The sequence below is a fragment of the Vulpes vulpes genome, chromosome 3 (genome assembly GCF_048418805.1).
Source record: "Vulpes vulpes isolate BD-2025 chromosome 3, VulVul3, whole genome shotgun sequence".
Taxonomy (NCBI): domain Eukaryota; kingdom Metazoa; phylum Chordata; class Mammalia; order Carnivora; family Canidae; genus Vulpes; species Vulpes vulpes.
This window is the reverse complement of record NC_132782.1, coordinates 36,485,316-36,508,960: the sequence shown is the minus strand read 5'-3', so window position 1 is coordinate 36,508,960 and position 23,645 is coordinate 36,485,316. Positions and strand designations below refer to the sequence as shown.

The 23,645-nt window shown below is 37.4% G+C and overlaps 1 protein-coding gene and 1 non-coding gene across 21 annotated transcripts in view; one reads left to right on the top strand and one right to left on the bottom strand.

Moving 5' to 3' along the window:
- Positions 1–23,645, top strand: part of NLGN1 (neuroligin 1) — an 805,972-nt gene that overhangs the window by 304,745 nt on the left and 477,582 nt on the right. The gene's annotated exons all lie outside the window — the stretch shown is intronic.
- Positions 11,714–11,786, bottom strand: TRNAK-UUU (transfer RNA lysine (anticodon UUU)). The gene has a single exon. It is a non-coding gene; the product is annotated as a tRNA-Lys (tRNA).

The following is a 23,645-nucleotide window of genomic DNA, read 5'->3' as shown; positions in this document are numbered from 1 at the left end:
AAAGTTTACCAAGTGTTTTTATATACGCTTTCTCATTGCATCTTCACAGTAATTTTCTGGAGTATGTGAAAATAACTATCAGAATGTTGTCCCGATTGAATGAAAAAGTTAATAAACATTAAAATAGGAGCTCATATCCAGATTTTCAGATATCAGGTCTTACTCTCTGGGTGTAATATGAATCATGTCTAGTAAATAAATAGCCAGATAGAAAATACTTTCAGAAACTTAGTGTATAAACTCTTAAGACACATTGTGCATTAGATTCTGCTGTTGCCAGGATTGTCCCATGTTACTACCAGTATCATAATGGTAGTATGAAATACTGATGCTAGTAATAAAGTCTTTAAACATGATTTAGAAATATTTAATTTGCATATACATGTTAGTTCGGTGTAATTCTTAGTATATAAGGCACATTTTATATACATATATATATAATATATATATTTACACATGCTATCTCCCCTTAGAATTCATATTATTGGCTTCAGTTGCTACCAGTTTTTGGAAATGCTTTAAAAGGTAGAGGAGAAATAATACTCTAATGATTTTCTGTCTAGCTAATAAATTTGTTTTACGTCCAATATTATTTTTTTTCAAATATTTTTTTAAAAAGATTTTATTTAAAAAAAAAAAAGATTTTATTTATTTATTCATGAGAGACAGAGATAGAGAGGCAGAGACACAGGCAGAGGGAGAAGTAGGCTCCATGCAGGGAGCCCGATGTGGGACTCGATCCTGGGCCCTAGGATCAAGTTCTGAGCTGAAAGCAGATGCTCAACCACTGATCCACTTAGGTGTCCCTGCATCCAATATTATTTTGAAATAATTTTTATTAGCATTTAATGCTCATCTCTTAATTAAATAATTATAAGTTGAAACCATTACTCTCAAAAATGAATTTTACTTAGTTATATATGGGCTACCTAGCTCTAGATTATTCCTTGTATTTAGCAGTGGAGAATTAGCTATAACATGTACTTTGTTCACATAGATGTAGAAAAATGTGCCAATTTAACCTGAACTATCTAAAAAGGCTTTTGGAACAAGTGGGAGTATAAATTAAATAAATAAATAGAGATGCATGCAAAGTAGAGGTGGCATTGAAAAAGTGTCACGACTTTAGCTTATACGTATGCTTCAATATTTTTCACAGTGATAGAGATCATAGCATTTATATCATCATTTGAAGGAATAACATGTCCCCTGGAAAAATGATGAACTTAGGACTTGGACCTGTGTCTGATCCCCAGGTCCCCTACTCCCTATATTTGTGACCTTAAGGAGCTTTTTATCTTTTCTATAAAATAAAGATGGCTGATCCCCTGGAATGATGGAGGAAATGAAATGATTTTGTGTATATGCACACATGCACACATATGGTGTGGTAGTGCCCAGTATAATGTCTGACCCTTACTCAGTACTTAAGATATATGAAAATATGTTCACTTGTCTTCCATTTAAAGGCAAGGAAGAAATTAGCATTCTTATAGCAATGGCAAATAGAAGGATTCCTTCATAATATAATATATCAACTATAAGATTAGAAGATATAAAAATTATTAATAATACAATTCCTCACATATTGGCTAATTTACCCATTGTGTTTCAACTTACATAAGTAGAGCCTGAGGCGGAAATATCTTGGAGAGGTGATTATTGAAGAAGTGCTCATGCAAGAAATGGCGTGAGGGGAGCAGGCTGGGGTAGGAGATAAAGCTAATAAGCAAGGTGGTCTTATTGGGAGCTGACCTTCAGTCTGATCCCACCGGGAGCCCTGGGAGCACTAATTTCTCCACAGAGCTGGCCCCATCTTGAGGTGAGAAGGGATGGCCTTTTGTCCCACATGTCCATTGTGGGGGAGGGACCTGTCAGGGATACAGTGTAATCTCTTGGGCAAGGTGGCTCTTGTTTTCCCAAAGACAATTCTCCAAAGAAAGGGGAAGCCGTAACTATTAGCAGCCAACAACCACAGCAACTGAAGCAAGTTCACTTGCTTGATAAAGGAAATGTGGGCAAGATTACCGCAGAGGCCAGAGCAGTATCTGATTATACCCTGTCCCTTATGCAGGCCAAAGAAGAGACACATGGAGCAGTGGCTGGGAGAGTTCCAAATAGAAGCTACCATCATTCTCACACAGGAGTTACCATCCTCGCACTGATGTGTGACAATGCCCAAAGAGTATTTTCCACCAGGAAGCTCATGTGACCCTTTCGTATCCAGAATGTTATCGAGGCTTCCTCATCTAGGCACAATTAATTTAATTATTGCCAACAGCGTTGAACTCCATCTTCTGACCCTCTCATCTCCTTGGAGCTAGATGAAGATACATGGCTCAAAACCTTGTGATTGGTCTTTTTAGTATGGCTGGCTCTTAACCCTAACATGCCTTGTTAGCATCAACTATCTGGTGTGCCCCATGGGGCCCTCCGTGATCACCTAGTTAGGAAATCTAACAGGAATGAGAGGAGGGGCACCATAAATACAAAGGTACTTTTATCACTCAGGAAATTCCAGAAGATTAAAGGAACCAGGACAAAGACCAACCAGACCTCTCTATATGCAACCAATTTTTATACCATACCTATGCAAGAATTCCATTCTTTAAAACAGCTTGCATCTTACTATGATAAATACATCGCTACATGGTTTATTGGACCTGAATTCTCGTGTACACTCCAAGTTCAGGTCTGCTACAAATTAGCCCGAAGTCCTAGCTCCTCTCTCCTAACATTAGTGTTCATGAATGTGATTTCACCTACCTCTACAATTCCCATAAAGCAAGCATCGGGAGAAACTCCAAAGTTTCCATAAAGGAGAGGATTTTGGCCGTAATACAGTTGGAAGAGTGAGAGATCTGTGTCTAAGTAATCTCTGAAGGCTACATTTGTAGATCAAGTCTACTGTTTGAGTAAGACTGCTTATTTATTTGCAGAAGTTTGGATTGAGGCATGAAAAGGCTAATTGAGATAATGAGGTGGCTACCCCTTGGTGCTGCCCCTAGTTATATAGAATCCTGCTTATTTGTGGCCCTGTGATTGCAAAACATATGAAGTCATGATGTGCATAGAGCATGATTGAGTTTTTGTGAATGAAAAAAAAAAACAGATCTATTTAAATGCATGCTTATGTTTTGCTTGCATATGGGTAGCATCTTCTGTGTGGTTGATGTTATCATATATAAGTGAATATAATACCTGGGCATCATTCCGTTGGAGTCAAAAGTTCTGGTACATGGATTCATTCCTTCTGTCTGCAGTCCCTATTTTGGCACCTAACTGGATCTCTGGTCATCTTTTCCTGGTCACACTCTTGTGCATACTTTCCTTTTTTTTTTTTTTTTTTTATTCATTTACAGTCCTTCTGTTTGATTTTTTTCTTGAGGAAACCAAAAATGCTATAGTAGAGAAAGAAAAACCTAAAGTAGAATGTATTTTATTTTATGCCTAATTTGTTCTGATTAGTCAAAGACTAAAAAGCAAAGGTAAAAATATAAGGTAGAAAACCCTATAATTGAATTAAATGTACAATGTGTCTTTGAAAAATGTTTTTCTCATTTGCTTTCTCTCTCTCTTTAATCTGAGCATCTTTTTGTGAGGATTTAGAAAGCAAACTTGGCATAAAGTCACAGTGAAAAACGTGAAAACCAAAAATGATTTACAGCCTGCTAGATCTGCAAAGTCATTTTTCTTTATTATCAAATAATTTACTCGAAACACTATTGAACAGATACATTAGGAGCCCTATTGGCCCAGAGTGGATTAGTTTGTCTTTCTCGGCATAGTTGCTTCATCTAGAAAAGAAGATTGTCCTGACTGAAAGATCACTAAGGATCTCTTCTAAATGTAACATCATATATTTTACATCGGGTTACATAACTGGAGAATTTGACATAGTCCTGAAAAATTTAATTAATACAGACCAATAACTTGTGATTTAATTAACTGGAAAAGACACCCCCACCCCCAAACTCCAAAATAAAAGCTCAGCTTTCCAGTTTGAAACAATGCCAGTGATCCTTATTCCACTTGAAATACACCGTTCCCTTGACTTGTGTTTCTTCTCCAAAAATCAATTGATAGTAACGTGTATGTTCAAAACATTTCTCTTCCAACAAAAGATTGTTATAACCCATTAAACATTACAGTCACTGTGCGTCATGACCACTACATATTAACTAAAAACAGAATGAAGTGTTCCTTCAGTATGTGATTTTCTAGGAATAGCTCCGTTTGTAAAAAAAGAAAAAAAAAAGCTAACCATACTATAATAACAACTTCAAAAATTATAATAAACTGTCTGGCCAGTGGAAATGTTCTTGGTAAATTTTTGTATATGCTTTGTCTATTGATGCTTGGTTGAAAATAATGGTGCCCAAACTGAGTAAACTTGAATTTTATCCCCATTCTCCTGCCCTGTGTTTTCCTCTGCTCTGGTCAGAAGTTTGTCCAGCTGGAAGTCTGCAGGCTGCCGTGAGTTGACTCTGTCGTCCCATCAGAGGTTTCCTGAATGTGGAACCTGCCCTGCCCTGGTCTGCCTTGTACCAAACTAATCTTTATCCATTGCCCTTCTTCACCTCAGCACACCTATTCTCTCCTGCTACCTTTTGGAGCCTTGCTCATTATCTCGGGCTTTGTGCCGAGGCCTATTTCGTGTTGTCCAGTCCTTGTAACTTTATTTCGCTCCATTCTTAATGCTATTTTATTACCACCCCAACACTTTTCTCATGCCTTAGACAATACTTTCATGCTTCCTATATTTGTTTCAAAGTCAGGTAATGAAGTTCCTGGTGAGGGCGTTTCACTGGATGGCATCGCCTCTGCAAATTGGAGGTTTACAATGAACTAAGATTGAAAACGAATTTCCTTGGCATAGTCAGAGTATTATCTTTTGTACTTAACAAAACTTAACAAGACATTAGCTTACAGAATGAATGGGATTTGCCGGTTTTCTAAGAACTAGAACACAGTGTGGTACAAGTAGTAGTGGATATGTACCAAAATAATTTTATATCTATTGAGAATTCAGAATGCACTTCTGTGCCTCAAAGGAATCATTATGCACACTAATTATTGTTGTACACTGCAGAAATAGCAGTTAGTAGAGGTTTCTTCTGATGGAAGGGCAGATAAATCAACTTCCCTGTAGTTTAATTCTTTGGATGGTGCATAATCCTTTTATGCAAATGTCGGTCTTCCTGCCGTTTACATTGAGGTCTAAATTCCAACAGAGTTATGATGTGTGGAAGGAAATTCAAAGCCAGAAAAGTTCTTTGTAATATACTTGACCCTGGGATCATTAGAACATTTCAGCACAACTCAACTGCCTGGAGAAAGAACAGTGCTTTAGAAGTACTTCAAGTATGGCATTTGGGGCAAAAATCGCAGTAAGCATATTAGTTCCAGAAGCACATGTTAGAACAAACAACCAAAAGGCCAGGTGTTTGAACATGTGACAAATAGGTTCCTTGAAACTGAATTCTTGCTGAAAACTGTGGAAGTGTAGCTTTGAATTTCAAACTATGATCCCGAGATGACCAAAATAGGGGCAAACTGCCCTGTAACAGGACTGTACTGGGTGATAAGAATGTTTAGGGCAAGGACTGACCATTTGCTTTTTTTTTGACATGATCCAATTTCAAATGGATTAAATATTCTACATTTTCACTTGTTGCTTGCCAAGGAGGATCATAAAACCACATAGCATTTTAGTCAATTATCTATAATATACATAAAAAATAGGCAAAACAGTCATAACCTGTCAATTTAATCCAATATTTGTTTATTAATTTTTTTAGTTCTTCACAAAGTGCTTTTGCTTCGATCCATCTTTATTTGCTATATTTTTTTTTGTGAAAGTAAAAGCACGTGAGCATAACTATCACATCTCCCTAAATGCGGGCATGTCACATCCATTTATCTGGTTCATTCAAACAGTCCTGAACTGAATTACCTCTGTGAGGGAGGGTCTGGTGCCTAAAGAATCAGATGCTGATAAGACAGTCTTCAGCTGAGGCATAAACAGTGTAGATAAGCAAATCAGCAACTCTGTTGTACACAGACAAAGACCTCTAAAAGGTCTTTAAGGTCTAAAGGTCTAAAAGGACCTCTAAAAGGTCTAAAAGGTCTCTCTAAAAGAGAACACCAGGGGCAAAGTCATGGAAGTGAGAGCATTTAAGGAGTTTTGGAAATGAAATCTAATAATAGCTACTAATCACTGTTCCAGGAGCTATGCTAGAGCCTTGCGATGTTCTCTATCGGGAGTCCCACAACCATCCTTCAAGTTAAGTTTACTCTCCCTCTGTTGCAGATAAGAGGCTGAGGATTAAGGGGTTAAATAACTTGACCAAGTTGATACATCTCGAAAGTCTTGGAGCTGTGATTTGAATCATGTGTTCACCCCAAGGCGCATGCTGTTTAAAAACTCTGTCTTCGTGTGAACGCTTTGGCACAGCTGGACAGAAGGGTCTGGGACAAGTGGTAGAATGACAGTCTCTTTGCCCAACTGGTAAAGGCCTTAGGGACCATGTACATTCTATTTGTATTTTCCTGATTCTCAAAATTTCATTCCTAAGTGTAAGTCCTTCCCAGGGTTATGAAGATACTGAATACCCCTCCTGCCAGGCTTTTGAGAAGCAAATAACAAATGTTCCCTGGTGTCTTAAAAATATAGATTCGAATTCTTGACTTGATGTCTCTTAAATGGAAAACATACCCAATTTGTAATATGTAAACTGTTGGCCTCCCGGACTTTTCTCCTCTTTTGCCCTCCACCTTGTTATCAGCGACCCCTCCTACAGGTGCACCCTATACCTTAGCTTAAGCAGAAATCCCTCCAGCATCTTGCCTTCGAGCATTCCATTCTCCAACCCCCAGCTACCTTGTTTTCCCCCTCAATGCTCCAAACATTACCTATTCTTCAATCCTACCCAGCAATACAGTTCTCGATTCAACCACCTTTTGTTTCTCATCCTATTAATATCTAATTCTACCTGTTTAGACGGCCTACATATTCCGCAAACCAGATAGGAAAAGTCACATACGCTACCAACTTCACGGGGCTGCCAGGCTGCCAGTCAGAAATCTCCGTTTCTCTGTTCGTTCTCCTTCCTCCTTTCTTAGTGACTTTTCCTCTCCTCGGATCTTCAACAGTTCCTCTCTAGTCCTCGCTCTCAGCTGGTCACCTTGCTTCCTATGTCAGTGAGAACACAGAAGCAATGAGAAGACAGTGTCCACTCTCCCCCTTCTACTTACTATCCACCCCCATCTCTGCCCTTATACTCCAAGAAAGGCCAAAACTTTGACTTGTATACTGGACACCTTAGCCTTTTGACAGCTCCTGGGAATTGTTTCAGAAAATCTCACCCAAACCCTTTTGTAACACCATCCACTTACCTTTGTTAGCTCATTTCCATCAGCATGGGTACATGCTAAAGGGCTCAATCCTTAAATTTCTTCTCTTTAAAGCTATACTTCCTCCCTTATTTATTTCGTCTAGACCCTTGGCCTTAAATATTATCTATTATCTATGAATTTATGATGCTCATATTTAAATTCCTGCTATAAGCCTCTCCCTCAATTCAGATTTGAATATTTTTCTGCATATTCTTCAACTTTAGTTGAGTATCCAAAATTCATCTCAAACTTCACATGCCCAAACTGTTCTTCCTTTTACACTTGCTTCTTGGTCTTCTTCATCTTAGAAGCAAATCCAAACTTCCAGGGGCTCAGGTCAAAAATTTGCAATCACCATTGACTTTCATTTTCCTTTCACATCCCATACCTTATCTGCCAGTAAACTGTGTTGGCTCTACCTTCAAAGTATATCTGAAACCTGATCTCTTCTTACTTATATGTACCCTGAACCAAACACCATCATCTCTCACCTGGATTATACTTTCCTTCCCGTCCTTGATCCTCTAGACCTATTCTCAATTCAACAACCACAGGAATTACATTTAGCCATAAGTTATATCATGTTATTCCTCCCCTCAAAACCTTCCATGGCCCTTGTTCCTTCCAGAATAAAAGCTGACACCCACACAGTGGCCTACAAGGCCTTACAAAGTCTAGCTCCTGTTGCTTCTCTGAGTCATCGACTTACACCCTATTCTCTTACTATGCTCCAGCCATACTAGCCCTCTTACTCTTCCTTAAGGCATGCTCTAGTCTTAAGATCTTTGTGAATTTCAATGTTTTTTTCTACAAAAAATGCTCTTCCTCTAGTATCTGCATGATGCGGTCAGTTAATTTTCTCATGTCTTCTCTAAAGTATAATCATGTCATGAGGCTTTTTCTAATTATGCTATATGAAATGGCAATAACCCTTTCCTCTAATACACTTTATTCTTTCTCTACCATATTGTTCCTCCAGGGGATGTATCACCATCGAAAATATTCTGAAGTTTACTTATTTACATGGCTTATTGTCTGTGTCTCATTAATAGTTTTATTAGTGTAAGAATTTTTTAGATCTCTGTGCACTGATACATCTGGGCTTAGTATATAGTAGGCATGCAACAAATATTTATTAATAAATGAATAAATCTGTAGGAAAATAAATTATAATTCTTTTTTAAAATTATTTATTTATTAATGAAAGACACACACAGAGAGAGAGAGAGAGAGAGAGAGAGGCAGAGACACAGGCAGAGGGAGAAGCAGGCTCCATGCAGGGAGCCTGATGTGGGACTCAATCCCGGGTCTCCAGGATCAGGCCCTGGGCTGAAGGTGATGCTAAACCACTGAGCCACCCAGGCTGCCCATAAATGATAATTCTATCACAGATATAACTAGGGCAGGACAATAAATATTCAAACATATTGTCCAAATCTTAGCCCAAGAGAGTACCTAACCTCCTTAAACATTTAAAAGTTGATGAGAAAAGAATTCTGTTAATAAGCTACAGAAGATGATACAACTAGGAAAAATCAACCTTTTTTTCAATACCAAATGAAGTAATCATCAATAGATAAGACCATTGGATGAAAGATTAATGAGGAATCAGATGTCACCATCTTGACCTACTGTTCAATCTTAGAATCATTAAAATCAGGACAAACCGACATTATGTGACATATTCATCCTGAAATGCTGGGAAAAGAACTATATAGAATCACTTAAATATTCTTTATTTAAGAAATTGTACCTGAATTTAATGAAGTCTATAGACTTAACTGATGATTTGCAAGAAATACAGGTGGTTGAGGGGCAAATTAAATGACATTAATAAAATACATAGATTTAGAATATAGGACACTCTACTGAAAGAAATACAACTCAGTGTCTCAATTGAATTAATTAAAAAAAAGTTTAGTGAGGGAAGACAGTTATATTAAAAGAAATTTGAGTTATATAACAACAAATAGTAATGTTCAGACGTTGTTTATATTCTGATTTAGATAAAGCAACAAAAAATGACATTTTAGAGATAATTAGTATAATATGAAAATGGTCTGGTTGTTAGATTATACTGAGAAATTATTGTTAATTTTATCAGTTGTGGAATAGTCAAGTGCTTATGTAAATAAAACCCCATATATTTGGAAATTATATACTGAAGATTATAGGTATGAAAGATCTAATACCTGAGACTTCCTTTAAAATATTTCATAACAAAAGAAGAAATAGGTTATATGATAAAAAAGTAGAAAAATCTTGATCTTTATCAAACTTAAATGATGAGTACTGTGGACTGAACTGTGTTTCCTTCAAATTCACACATTGAACCCCTAACCCCCAACAAGACTGTATTTGGAGATAGGGCTTTTAGGAGGTGATTAAGATTAAATGAGGTTGTAAAGGTGAGCTCTTAATCTCATGGGATTGGTGTCTTTATAAGAAAAGGGAGGGAGAGAGGCCTCTTTCTCCACATGCATGCATGCACCAAGAAGGGGGCACATGAGGACAGAGGGAGATGGCGGCTGTGCAAACCTGGAAGAGTCTTCACCAGAAACTGAATCAGCTGGCCAGTTGATCTTAGATTTCCCAGCCTCCAGGACTGTGAGAAATATATTTTTGTGAAGACACCCAGTCTATGGTGTTTTGCTATAGCAGCCGAAGCAGATTAAAACAACGGATATATGGGAATTTATTACATTACGCTTTCTAATTTTATGTATTTTGGAAATTAAAAAAAAATCTTCTGCTGAAAGTTTCTGACCAGTGAATAAAAATAAAATGTTATTTGAAATTAAAGTTGTGATTTTGTGCCTCTGCTCCCAACCCCCCATCCAACTGACCTTGTAGCTTTCCTGCTACCGTGTTATTCGCAGTCCTTCAGGCTACAAGAGAAGTCCAAGATGCTTAGCCAGCCAGGCTTTCCCATAATTGTGCTCTAAATGAATTTTTCCAGAAATGTCTCCTTCTGTTCTCTGTAACATATTCTTCTACTTCAATTGAAAGAAACCTTACATCATCAAAAAAGCCCTTTCTCCATTTATATTTGTAATGATTCTTCTAGTTGGGCTCCATTTTTACATGAAAATAAAAGGCAACCAAACAGTTATTATACCCAGTTAGATGTAGCTAACTAAGTGAAGCTTTTGTAGGTTCTGATATCAGCCCTCAATTTTTCCTTCCTAGGAAAGTGGTAAATAACTTTGAATCAGCAACTGGGGATTCCTTCTGACACCATTGTAGGTCCTCTCCCATGGCTGTCACACTGGGCGCCCCATTGATGGAGGGTGGTTTCCTAGCTTCCGCGCCTTTATTGATGGGTTATTAGTTTTGCACATAGATACTTGTAAGATGTTCAGTCCATACATATTAAGTGTTATTTTTCTTTTAGACCTTCCACAATTTCTTCCCCTTTCCCACCACCCATTTTTTTCAAACACACTCCCAGGATCTTGGTGTTAGCATTCTACTTTGCCTTCTTCCATGTTCTTTTAATTCATGTAATTGCACACACACACAGTTTCAACTCTTTGACTTCCAAAATAGAAATATTTCGTCTATACATCTCTGCATCTTGATTTTTCTTATTTAATAGTTCATTTCAGAAACCCATACATATCAGCTGATAGAGATTTGACTCATTAAAAAATAACTTCATCATACATCTCAGCAAAGATAAACCACAACTTATTTAACCATTTTCTCACTGACAGGCATTCACTTCTTCTTTTCTAGTGTTGCTACCAACACAGTACATCAATGAACATTCTTTAATATAGTAGTGGTTTTACTTCTTGGGAGTGAGATCACTGGTCTATGTGTTTTAAGTCCAACACATGCTTTCAGATTGCTTTTTGAGAAGTCTGTGAGACTTAACATTTCTATTACGTGGGGGAGGATGTTAGGCATTATCTCGCTTTTGACCAAATGCCATCTGCATGAGAAAATTTTCCTGTCTCAACAGTACCTTCATCTGCATTTCTCTCATTCTCTGAGTGGGCCACCGTACTTGCATGTATCTATTGGTCATTTTGATTTGCTCTGTACATTATCTATTCTTATTCTTTACCCTGTTTTTTAACTGAGATGTCAGCTTTTTGGTTATCAGTTTTTTTTTTTTTTTAATTTTTTTATTTATTTATGATAGTCACAGAGAGAGAGAGAGAGGCAGAGACACAGGCAGAGGGAGAAGCAGGCTCCATGCACCAGGAGCCCGACGTGGGATTCGATCCCGGGTCTCCAGGATCGCGCCCTGGGCCAAAGGCAGGTGCCAAACCGCTGCGCCACCCAGGGATCCCAAAAGGGGAAGCGCCGCCCGAACAGGGACTTGAACCCTGGACCCTCAGATTAAAAGTCTGATGCTCTACCGACTGAGCTATCCGGGCTCGCTGGTTATCAGTTTTAAGAGCTTTTAGTATGTTAAATATAATAATGCTTTCTTATTATCTGCATTATAAGTGTTTGTTTCACAGTCTGTTATGTATTAACTTCTTAAGATATAGTTCTCCATATAGAAGTTTTAATATTTATGTAGCAAATATATTCATTTTTTGTTTCCTAACTTGTAGGCTTTTTTTTAAGATTTTATTTATTTATTCATGAGAGACACACACAGAGAAGCAGAGACACAGGCAGAAGGAGAAGCAGGCTCCTTGCAGGGAGCCGGACATGGGACTCGATCCCAGAACCCCAGGGTCATGCCCTGGGCCAAAGGCAGAGGAAGCTCAACCCCCGAGTCCCCCAGGCATCACTTTTTTATCTTATTTATAACAAACTTTCAAAGTTTCTAGGTTGTGTATATAGTCTCCTAAATGTCTTCTAAGATTTTTATTGTTTTATAATTCTACCTTTAATCAACAGGAATTGGGTGAGACTGGGATCCAATGTATTTTCTTCTAATGGAGAATCAGTTGTAATATCCATTTACTAAATTAGACCATTCTTTTCATATGAATTGAAATACCTCCTCTGTGATCCATTATATTCCACAATATACTGTGATCCATTTCTGAGCCATGTGTGCCTCTCTGCCAGTTGCTTTAAAATTTTATATTCATATAAAACCTTCTCTTGACTAGTTGGGAGTTCGGTCTTCTTGCTTTGAGGTCCCATAGCACTTTATTTTTACTTCTCTTAAGGCAGTCACCACTTCCTACCTCAAATTACAGTTGCTTGTATACATGTCTCCTTGATTTCACTTATAATCCTTGAATGGAAAATGCCCGTCTAAATTATGTTTGCATCCTTCAGGTTTTTGAGCAGTTTAAAAACTTCTGACATAGCTATTGAAGAAATACGCTAATAACTAAACACACATTGTTGAAACCATAATAGTTTCACACGGTTTTATTTATTTTTTGGGTAGTAACTCAGTGTTTATTCTGTACTAAAGCAAATCACTCTTGGTACCTGTTTATCTCAGTTCCTTTTCTCTACTTCTCGAGAGAATGATCAAGGGCCAAACTCAGTTTGTGGTTAGTCAGTATTTTGCTCTGAGTTTCATGAAGTGGCTTCCCGGATCTTCCCCCACAAATGTGATACAAGTTTAAGAAATTTAGGATGTGTATTTTAGTTTTGCTTGACAGATATCTTTTTTAAAATTAAGTTTTTAAATTTCAGTATAGTTAACACACAGTGTTATATTTAGTTTCAGGTATACAAAATAGTGATTCATCAGTTCCATACAGTACTCAGTGCTCATCATGATAAAGTGCCCTCCCTAATCCCCACCCCCCCATCACCCCCAACTCCGCTCTGGTAACCATCAGCCTATTCTCTATAGTTAAGACTCTGTGTCTTGGTTTGTCTCTCTCTTCTTTTTTTCCTTTGCTCATCTGTTTTGTTTCTTAAACTCCATATATGAGTGAAATCATGTGGTATTTGTCTTTCTCCGACTGATTTATTTCGCTTAGCATTATACCCTCTAGCTCCATCCTGATTGTTGAAACAAGATTTTATTGCCTTTTTTTTTTTTAAGGATACAGATTCTTAGAGGAAATATTTAGATTTTTTTTTTTAAGATTTTGTTTATTTATTCATGAGAGACACAGAGAGAGGCAGACACACAGGTGGAGGGAGAAGCAGGCTCCCTGCAGGGAGCCCGATGCGGGACTCGATCCTGGGGCCCTGGGATCAGGTCCTGGGCTGAAGGCAGACGCTCAACCACTGAGCTACCTAGATGCCCCAGTTTCATTGCTTTTTATGACTGAATAATATTCCATTATACATTTTGTACAATTACATGTATGTATATCTATATCTATATCTATTATCTATCTATCTATCTATCTATCTATCTATCTATCATCATCATCATCAATCACATCTTTCTTTATCCATTCATCTACCAAGGGACATGGGCGGCTTCCATAATTTCACTATTGTAAATAATTCCCCAGTACACAAAGAGGTGAATGTATCCCTTTGGATTACTGTTTCGTATTTTGGGTATATACCGAATAGTGCAATTACTGGATCATAGGGTAATTCTAATTCTGACTTTTTGAGGACCCCCATACTGTTGTCCACAGTGGCTGCAGTTTCATACAATTTTAGAAATTCAGAGTGACAGTGATTCTAACCAAGATGTGGCAGGTCATTGTTCCTGATTTACTTCAGAAGTTCTTGCTGCAGTGAACAGAGTTAAAGAAAGAAATTTTATTTATGTAATCTCTCAGTGTTTTATTCATCCACACATAAATCCAGACCACGTCTTCACGTATAGTTCTTTGTACTATATGAATATACAGCAGGCAGTTCAGTTAAACTTAGTTTTATTTAATATGTTTCTATTTATTAAAGCCATCAATGATAGAGATAAGTTCATAGGGCTGCAAGATTCAGAAAACATTGATAATATTAAACCAAACCAGATAAAAAGCATATAGAAATGATTTATTCACTTTTTTTTCTTAATCACAGCTTTTGAGATGCCAATTTTGCTGTAATACAATAACAAATGACAATTATAGCAACTAAAATTTCTAACTCACTAATGTGTTGGCATTACACAAATCATGATATTCAAGTCAGCAAAATAGAGCAATTAACAGATGTTTACCTGGAGCTACCTAAAATCATGCCGCTTTAACTCTGGGCCTATAACAATTTGTAGAGGAAATGTTTTTGGTAGCCTCTGGGTAAAATAAAATAGGAAATTCTACTTCATTCCCAGCCATTTTGTGCAGTACACTGAGAAATGCTGAACGCTGACTCAGTCTTGCCCTTTTTGACATAATGTTTTCTCTCTTTATATTCAGCATATAAACAATATAAGCCAGTTTGCAATAATTTTTAATACTCGAATTAGCATATAATGAGAATCCTGAGTTGCAGTCCTTATGTTAAAAAAAACAAAAACCTGAGTTGCTCGTTCTGATAGGGTACTCAAAGTCCATTGGGGCGACCTACTGTTTTCTCTCTATTGAAGAGTGAGAGGCTGTCTCCCTGCAGGTTGGCAGGGGTTCCAAACCTTGAGGAAAGATTGATCAGATAAGCTGCACTTAGCGGTACTGACAGATAGACACGGAGCAATAGGTAAGATGTCAGGGAGCCAGTGTCAACAATCGAGTGTGACTCAAAAGTGCAGTTGCACTGGGGCAAAAGCTGAGAGGGTTCTGATGAGGCAAGTCAACTGGAAAGGTTGAGGAAACATTGCCACCTTTTAACTACAGCTATTTCATTTTGGACAGCACCTTCTGAGATTTCGTATTAAGTAGATCATCACATCTCTCATATCATTGGGCTCTTGATTGTTTTAATAGACTTTTTCAATGATCGTAATTTCCTTTAGAATTGTTCCTTCTAGCCTGGTGGCTTCAAATTTTGCAAAGTGCCCAAATAGGATTTTGGCCACTATTGTGTGTGTTGGATAGATGCTCTTTTTATATCCTTTACACTTTTTTTTTCCCTCTGATTTAAGCTTCTTAATTGAGGTAGATAATGCAGATTTTTACCAGGAACAAATCAGTGACAGAAGGCCAACCTAATAATGAGCCAAGAATGATCAGTCTATGAGGCACCTGGGTGGCTCAGCAGTTGAGCATCCGCCTTGGGCTCAGGGTATGATCCTGGGGTCCTGGGATGAAGTCCCACATCGGGCTCCCCACAGGGGCCTGCTTCTTCCTCTGCCTCTGTCTCTGCCTCTCTCTGTGCCTCTCATGAATAAATAAACAAATAAAATATTTTTTTAAAAGAATGCTCAGTCTAATATCAAAGTCTTTGATTAAATCCTTGGAATGAGCTAGCAGTGACATCTAGTTCTCAGAGTTCAAAGCAAAGAAGTAATACCAGAAAGCAGTTGAAGGATTAGAAGAGACGAATGGGCAAGAAGTTGTAATATTAGTCAGTAATATTCAGGCATTATTCCAATTCAATCCTAATTACTTATTTATTTCTCCAGGACTGGAAATAAGTCAAGGGGGGCTTGGGTGGTCCTGAGCTTAGAGGAGAGGTAGAGAAGTGACTCCCTTGACTAGAAGGGAAATAACAGAAGGTCAGTGTTACAGTAGACCCCAGAGAATGATATTCTCTGACAAGCAAAGGTGCTGGGTCTAACTTGCCTCCCCTGATAATGAGACACTTTTCTTGTTTTTTTAATAAAATTAAAAGCAGTTCCCCCTAAAGGTGGGTTGCTAAACATGGTGTCCATCATAAAAGTGATGATGCACATAAAAGTGAGGCAAACAAATATTTGTACCTTTTAAAAAGGATTATGCATAAAAAAGTGAACAACAGAGTGTGAGTGATTAAAATATAAATGAGATAAAATACACCATAGCTCTACAAGATATGCAAATGATGTGATCTTTTTATTCATTTACTATGTCTTAATGGTGGGGGAAATAATGTACTTCCAATTGATACTAAAAAGAAACTGTTTTATTATGTTTACTACACAATGAGCCTGCCTAAGGCATTCTCTAGTTATGTTATACATTATTAACTGTTATAAACCATTGCTCTGAATAGCACCCAAGAGGCCTGAAAGTTAATGTATCTCTTTAAGTGCTTTAGCTCACTAGGAGAGAGCAACTTAGACATTGAAAAGTGACTGCTTGTTTCTTGAGTCTGATTCTGCCAAGATTGGGGTAAAGTTTGGGGTGGGGTTGGAACACGTTGAGAAACATGACAGGAAGAAGAAAGGAAAGGGTTAAGTTCGTTGAACCAGAAATTCCAAATACTGGTTTTATGATATGATAGGGTATCCATTTCAGTAATTATCACAGATTTCTCCAAATAATATGAGAATATGTCTCTAGATGACTCTCTCTCTCTCTCTCTCTCTCTCTCTCTCTCTCTCTCTCACACACACACACACACACACACACACACACACACATCTTTGGCAGGCATGAGGCATGTGGTTTCATGTTTCCCCAGACCACAACCTGTTCCTGCTTTAGCTGCTAATAAGTAAATGGGAAAATGGGCAAGGTTTGGGGAACTTACTTCCTTTTTTCTCTTTCCCCCAATCTGTTAGACTTATGTGGTGAGAAAATTTGTCTATATTTCCTATACTGTTAATAAAGACAGATAATTAACTGTTGATTATTTAATGACTGGTCTTCCAGCACATGATATAAGAGAAGCTCCTTTTCCTTTAATATTCCGGCCTCCACTAAGACTGTATAAATGCATATTCTCTTTTGTGAATTTATTTCTCCAACAAATATTTATTCATGCCTTTATTATGTGCCAGATAATAAGCAAGGGGTAGGGAAAAATAATATATTATCCAGGTCCTTTTGAATAAAATTAGAAATTTAAGAAAAAATGAGAGAGAAATTAATGGTTTGGGTTTTTAAATATATATTACAATTATAGTTTTGGTTTGATAAAGCATTTAATATTTTTTAACTTACCTTCCTCTATTTCTCATTCATTCTGAATTTTTTCTAGATGTATGAAACGGTTTTTTACTTTTGATACTATGAAGTTTTGTATACTATGAAGTTCTGTATTGCATTTATATACATGATATAGCTTAAAAAGTTTAATATTAGTTAACAGGTAATAGAATTGTCCCATGCCTTCAACTTGTTCTTCCTGAACTTCTTGCCAGCAAACTCTGCTTTCATGTATCATAGAGATACAAAAAAAAAAAAAAAAAAAAAAAAAAGGAGGGGGGGAGATGAGGAAGAAAAAAATTGAAGAGAGAACACAAAAATTGGAAGAAAGTTAGATGAAAAAGAGGGAAAATAATAATATGTAAAAGAAGACAAAGACTTTCAGAAGTGGGAACACAGAATCAATAATGTTAAAAACAGAAGCAAACTCACACTCCTTTATCTTTTACACATCAAGCATAGTCACTCATTGTTTCCTATGGGTAGATAACCATTTATATCTACACATTTACAAGAACATCTTTACTATGTCCAATACTTTAACAAATGTCTGAGAAACTGCATTTAAGAAAATATAAAGCATGGACGGGAGTTATGATGATGGAGTAGTAGAGGGACCCTGGGTTGCCTCATCCCTGGAACACAGCTAGAGCAACATAAAATCATTTTGAACAACTAGGAAATTGATCTGAAGATTAAGAAAAACAATCTTCAATGTTTCTTCATTGAGGTGAATTGCCTCTCCAAGGACAAAAGGCCTGCCACGTGCCATTTGAACAGCCATTCAACAGCAGGGAACAGAGGTACATGCAGAGGGCAGATAACTTGGTTCCAATTTTTCACTGTGCTTCCCAGAAACTCTGAACACTCATATAGGCAAGTGACTGCTTTTCTGGGGTAAAGCAGTGCTGGGTGCAGTACCGTGAGGCTCTCCTGGGAAGGAAGCAGGTCCCTGCATCACAGGGTCCTTTAAGATTTGTTGTTTTGTGTCCTAGCTGCTGGCCAGACATAAAACACAGGAGACTTGTGGCTCTGGACATACTGATGGCCAGGGACACAGGAGAGAGAGTTTGTTCTTCTGTGAGAGCCCCTTGAACAATGGTGGTCACAAGTTCCCCTCTCAAGGGACAAGAGGGTGAAGTGAGACCAGATTCCACCTTCCTGTTCACCAGCACCATGGGACTTCAGAGAGAAACACAGTGTCTCCAGGGGAGGCTGGAGTCTCTTAGACTCCCCCCCCTCCCATGCCTGGCAGGGGCATCTTTAAAGGTCAGGTCTTATTGTGAACCAGAGCAACGGTCCTATCCCTTAGAAGACCAATGCAGGCCTCCTGCATTCATCAAGGCTACTGACCATAGACCCAAAACATTAGCTTCAGTTCTGGTGGAAATAGGACCAGTATTTTTTTAATGTTATTATTATTTTTTAATTTTTAAAAATTTTAAATTATTTTAAATGTTTTTTTACTTTTTCTTGGAATCAGGCTCATAGTTTTTGTTCATTTGTTGATTTGTTTATTTCATTTTCTCGTTTTTGGGGTCAGGCTTTCTATTTTTTTAAATCAAGTTTATCTTAATGAAGAAATCAAAGCACACCTAGTTAAAGGTCCAGACACTCCCCATGGCAAGCAAAGAGGAACTCTGCAGAGGATTGACCTGTGGGAAAGAGCAGCCAAAAGAAAAAGGGAAATGCTCACAACATACACCAAGAACATTTCATGAAACACCAGGCCCTGGATAGTGTAGGACCCTTTCTTAATATAGTATTACTCTCAGAAGCAGGAAACATAATGAGCTCTCATAACATGAAAAAGATAGAAACCTAGACATAATGACAAGATGGAGGAATTCCAAGGATTTGTTCAAAACAGATATAAGCAGTATATCTGAACAAGAATTTAGAACAACAGTCATAAGAATACTAGCTGGGCTTGAAAGGAGCATAGAAGACACCAAAGAAACCCTCGTTGCAGAGATAAAAAACCTAAATAAGATAGTCGGGCCAAACTAAAAAATGCTATAGCTGAGATGAAAAAATCAACTGAATGTAATCACATCAAGGATGGAAAAAGCAGAGGAATGAATAGGCGATATAGAAGCTAAAATTATGGAAAATAATGAAGCTGAAAAGAAGAATGAAAGAAAACTATTCAATCATGAATATAGTCATAGGGAACTCAGCAATTCCACAAAGTGCAGTAACATCCATATCCTACAAATCCCAGAAGCAGAAGAAGAGTGGGGAAAAAGAGGCAGAAGGTCTATTTGAAAGCATTATGGCTGAGAACTTGCTAATCTGGGGAAGGAAACAGTCATTTAAGTCCAAAAAGCACAGAGGACTCCCCTCAAAATCAACAAAAACAGGTCAACACCAGGATATATCATAGTGAAACTTGCAAAGTACAAATATAAGGGGAAAATTCTGGAAGCAGCTAGGGACAAAAGGTCCTTCATCCATAAGGGAAGATACATAAGGTTAGTAGCAGACCTGTCCACAGAAATAAGGCAGGGCAGAAGAAAGTGGCATGATATATTCAACACACTGAAGGAGAAAAATAGGCAGCCAAGAATTCTATATCCAGCAAGGCTGTCATTCAGAATAGAAGGAGGGGTAAAGAATTTCCAGGACAAGCAAAAACTGAAGGAGTTCGTGAACACTAAACCAACAATGCAAGAAATATTAAAGGGGACCCTGTGAGGGGGGAAGAAAACCCAAAAAAAGCAAAAGGGCTGGAAAGGAACAGAGGCATTCTACAGGAGTAGTGACTTTACAGGTAATATAATGGTACTAAATTCATATCTCTCAATACTACTCTGAATGTGAATGGACTCAATGCTACAATCAAAAGCCATAGCATATCAGAATGAATAAAAAAAATAAGACCTATCAATATGCTGCTTACAGGAGACTCGTTTTATTTATTTATTTTAAAAAAGACTTTTTTTAAAAATTTATTTATGATAGTCACAGAGAGAGAGAGAGGCAGAGACACAGGCAGAGGGAGAAGCAGGCTCCATGCACCGGGAGCCTGATGTGGGACTCGATCCCAGGTCTCCAGGATCGCGCCCTGGGCCAAAGGCAGGCGCCAAACCGCTGCGCCACCCAGGGATCCCCTAAAAAAGACTTTAAAATATTATATTTATTTATTTGAGAGAGAGAGAGAACACAAGTGGAAGGAGGGGCAGAGGAAGAAGAGGAAGGACAGACTCCCTGCTTCATAGGGAGCTGGAAATCAGGGCTTGATCCCCAGATCCTGAGATCATGACCTGAGCTGAAGTGAGATGCTTAAAAGACTGAGCCACCTTGGCAACCCCACAAGAGGCTCATTTCAGACCCAAAGACACCTCCATATTGCAAATGAGAGAGTGAAGAACCATCTATCTTGCTAATGGACAAAAAAAGGAAAGCTGGGAGTAGCCATACTAATATAGGATAAACTAGATTTTAAATCAAAGACTGTAATAAGAGATGAAGAAGGGCACTCTATTATAACAAAGGGGTTTATTCAACAAGAAGATCTAACAATTGTAAACATTTATGCTCCCAACGTGGGAGCAGTCAAATATATAAATCAATAACAAAGTTAGAGAAACTCTGATAATGATACAATAATAGTAAGGTATCTTAACACCCCACTCACAGCAATGAAAAAATCTTTGAGCAGAAGATCAACAAGGGAAAAATGGCTTTGATTGAAACCCTGGACCAGAAGGATTTAACAGATATATTAGAACATTTCATCCCAATGCAACAGAATACCTATTCTTCTTGAGTGCACATGGAACATTCTCCAGAATAATTCACATATTGGGTCACATATCAGGCCTCAATCAGTGCAAAAAGATTGAAACCATACTATGAATATTTTCAGATCATATATTATGAAACTTTAAGTCAACCACAAGAAAACTTTTGGAAAGATGGCAAAAGATTAAAGATTAAAAGATTAAAGATTAAAGATGGAGATTAAAGAACATCCTACTAAGGAACGAATGGGCTAACCAAGAAATTAAAGAAGCTATTAAAAAAATACATAGACACAAATGAAAATGAAAACATGACAGTCCAAAGCCTCTGAGACAAAGCAGAGGCAGTCATAAGAGGGAAGTGTGTAGCAATGCAGGCCTTTCTAGAAACAAAAAAGTCTCAAATACACAACCTAACCTTGCATCTAAAATAGCAGGGAAAAGAACAACAAATAAAGCCTAAAACCAGAAGAAGAAGGGAAAGAGTTAAAATTAGAGCAGAAAAAAAATGATATAGAAATTCTAAAAAACACAGTAGAACAGATCAATGAAGCTAGGAGCTGGTTCTTTGAAAGAATTAACAAAATTGATAAACCCTAGCCAGACTTGTCAAAAAGAAAAGAGAAAGGACCCAAATAAATAAAATCATGAATGAAAGAGGAGAGATCACAACCAATACCACAGAAATACAAACAATTAGAAGAGAAAATTATGAGCAATTATATGACAACAAATAGGGCAATCAAGAAGAAATGGATAAATTCCTAGAAACATATAAACTACCAAAACTGAAACAGGAAGAAATAGAAAAATTTGAACAAAGCCATAGCCAGCAAAAACTTGAATCTGTAATAATACAAAAAAAATCTCCCAATAAATAAGAGTGTAGGGCCAGATGGCTTCCCAGGAGAATTCTACAAGACATTTAAAGAAGAATTAATACTTATTCTTTTTCTGAGGCTGTTCCAAAAAATAGAAATGGAAGGAAAATTTCCAGACTCATTCTGTGAGGCCAGTATTACTTTGATTCCAAAACCAGACAAAAACCCCACTAAAAATGTGAATTGCAGACCAATATCCCTGATGAACATAGATGCAGAAATTTTCAACAAAATACTAGCTAATGAAATCCAGCAGTGCATTAAAAAGATTATTCACCATGATCAAGTGGGATCTATTTTTGGGCTATGGGAGTGGTTTGATTTCAGCAAATCAATCAATATGACACAGCACAAATATGAAAGAAGGAATGAAAATCATATGATCTTCTCAATAGATACAGGAAAGGCATTTGAGAAAATACAGCACACTTCTTGATAAGAACCCTCAAGAAAGTAGGGATAAAAGGAATATAAACATCAGAAAGGCCATATGCAAAAAAAAACCCACAGCTAATATCATCCTCAACGGGGAAAACTGAACACTTTTCCCCTAAGATGAGGAACACTAGAGGAATATCCACTCTCACCACTCTTGTTCAACATAGTATTAGAAGTCCTAACCTCAGCAATCAGACGACAAAAAGAAATAAAATGCATCCAACTCAGCTAGGAAGATGTCAGACTGTCACTCTTTGCAGAGGACAAGATAGTCTGTGTATACAATCCAAAAGACTCCACCAAAAATTACTAGAATTGATACATGAATTTGGCAAAGTCCCAGGATATAAAATCAACATACAGAAAATTTGCATTTCTATGCATCAATAATGAACCAGCAGAAAAAGAAATCAAGGAATCAATTCCATTTACAATTGCAGCAAAAACCATAAGATACCTAGGAGTAAACCTAAACAAAGAGGTAAAATATCTGTATGTTGAAAATTATAGAACACTTATGAAATAAGATGAAGAAGACAGAAAGAAATGAGAAAACATTCCATGCCCATGGATTGGAAGAACAAATATTGATAAAAATGTCTATAATACTTAGGGTGCCTGGGTGCTTCAGTCAGTTAAGCGCCCAATTCTTGATTTCAGCTCAAGTTGTATCTTAGGATAGTGAGACCAAGCCCTATGTTGGGCTCCATGCTCAGTGGGGAGTCTACTTCTCTTCTCCCTCTCCATGTGTCCCTCTCCCTCATTCGTGCCCCCCCCCTCAAATAAATAAATATGTAAATATTTTTAAAGTGGATATTCCTCAAAACAATCTACACATTCAATGCAATCTCTATCAAAATAACACCAGCATTTTTCACCGAGCTAGAACAAATAATTCTAAAATTTGTATGGAATCAGAAATGACCCCACATAACCAAAGTACTGTTGAAAAAGCAAAGCAAAGTGGGAGGCATTATAATTCTGGGCTACTAGCTGTATTACAAAGCTGTAATTATCAACAAAGCATGGTGATGGCACAAAAACAGACACATAGATCAATGGAATAGAATAGAGGACCCACAACTGTATGGTCCACTAATCTTAAAGCAGGAAATAATATCAAATGGAAAAAAGACAGTCTTCTCATGTGTTGGGAAAACTGTATAGCCACACAGAAAAGAATGGAACTGGACCACTTTCCTACACTATGCACAAAAATAAATTCAAAATGGATGAAAGATCTAAATATAAGATAGGAAACCACCAAAATCCTAGAGGAGAAAACAGGCAGCAAACTCTTTGACCTCAGCCATAGCAAGTTCTTACTACGT